Consider the following 1,795-nt stretch of genomic DNA (forward strand, 5'->3'; position numbering starts at 1 on the left):
GAGAGATGGCTGTTGTTTAGAAGGTGGACCATTAACTGTCTTTTAACGTTTGGAAGGAATTTAATTACTCTGGTGTTTTGAGGAAGATTGTTCCAAAGTCGTGTTCCTGAAACAGAAAATGATTTAGAGAATGTAACAATCGTACATGATGGTACAGAGTCTTCGTTTGTTGAAAAGGAATATTTCTGCTGTGCTGTTCAGATACTAGAGTAAGAACTGAAGACAAATAAGAGGGATGGCAATGATTGACATGCAGTGACGGTTTGACATATTTGGTCAACACCAGTTCGGACAGCAGACATTGTTTCTCTTTAAATCTCCCTCTATTTCTAGATGTTATGTATCAAGATTTTGTTTTCAGATTTTTCTTATCAATTATGTGAGAGTCCTCCTGACATCCTAGAGATTTTGCATTTTCTTCAGTAAAATGATGCAGGTCAAGTTTAGCCATGCCTACTGTATTAACTGACGTTCTCCTTTGTCCACAGGGTATACGGTCTCCTTGCTTACATGTACTGCACTGTATTTTCTGCTGTTAGTGTTAGTCCCGTTCATAGCTCTTACCTATTATGTGGATTTCATCTGTTCATTCTATTACTAATTTTGTCATTATATTCAGTGTTATTTGCAAAGAGTGAGTTTCAGGAGAAATCACTGGGAACAGTACTTTGATATAAGTTACGTACAACATAATAAATGCACATGAGAGACTCACGACCGTTTCATAAATAATGAGAAATAACTTCAGTTACAAATATTCTCTCCGTTAAACATTTTTTTAAGCGAGGTACTGGACGTAATGAAAGTAACTATAAATATTTTTCTTTAAAAACAGAAAAGATATGTTTTCAACACACCACGAAATCTTGCACGTATGTTATGGAAAATAAGACAATTATGAACTTAAATATTGAAATGCTCATAACGTGAGCAGTTCACAGAAATTTTACAGCGAAATTTCTATTGATTCTGTCTTGGCTCTACTATGGACATCATCTGAGGCTGATGGCGGAAGAACCGCCTTGAGCAACACGCATCTTATTTCGTGAAAGTTATATTGATTTTATTACGTTGTAATCTGGTGGCCTTTTCGCTCTTTTGTCGCTAATCGTAAAATGTCTCAGCCAGCTGTGTGTATGCACGCAGCGCTCCCGCATTTAAAATGCCGACACCAGTTTCAAAAGTGTGCATAAGCATCGACTTCATGCACAAAACACGATTTCTCTATTGAGATGAATGTCAATCAGTGACAACAGAACTGCGTTGAACACACGAATAAAACCTCAGGTAGAGATCGAAGTTTCAAGTTGTCAGGATGGCCGAGCGGTCTAAGGCGCCAGACTCAAGGGAAAACCTTGCCTGCGAAAAGCGGGTCTGAGCATTCTGGTCCTCGTTTGAGGGCGTGGGTTCGAATCCCACTTCTGACAAAATTTTAATTTCATGATATTCACTCAAAACGTTCGCATTATTTCATACACAACACCCAGAGTGCGAAACACTCGAGTTCAGCACTGTAAACTATTAGTAAACATGCACTGCCGCGTGGCAGAGTAATGGTCGTTTTGTAAGTGTTTTAAATTAGTATGTTCTAATGTGCTCACGTCTAACATAAAAACGGCATGGTACAAGACAGTTAACAACATAGTTAGCTCCAATGAAAGACTGCACGCAATCTGACTCTGTGAAACAAATTTATGTCAACAATGCCATCTAGTTGACACAGTAATTCACAGATATACTTGCAGTGGTCACATGAATAGTTGGAAGTGGGTCCGAGAGCAAATAGCTCTGATTA

General features: G+C 38.4%; 1 non-coding gene across 1 annotated transcript; it reads left to right on the forward strand.

Annotated features, from left to right (window-relative positions):
• Positions 1 to 1,309: 1,309 nt before the first annotated feature.
• Trnal-caa (transfer RNA leucine (anticodon CAA)) lies at positions 1,310 to 1,427 on the forward strand. Its single transcript has 2 exons — positions 1,310 to 1,347; positions 1,382 to 1,427. It is a non-coding gene; the product is annotated as a tRNA-Leu (tRNA).
• The last annotated feature ends 368 nt before the right edge of the window (positions 1,428 to 1,795 follow it).

Source organism: Schistocerca nitens, chromosome 7 (assembly GCF_023898315.1).
Source record: "Schistocerca nitens isolate TAMUIC-IGC-003100 chromosome 7, iqSchNite1.1, whole genome shotgun sequence".
NCBI classification, from domain to species: domain Eukaryota; kingdom Metazoa; phylum Arthropoda; class Insecta; order Orthoptera; family Acrididae; genus Schistocerca; species Schistocerca nitens.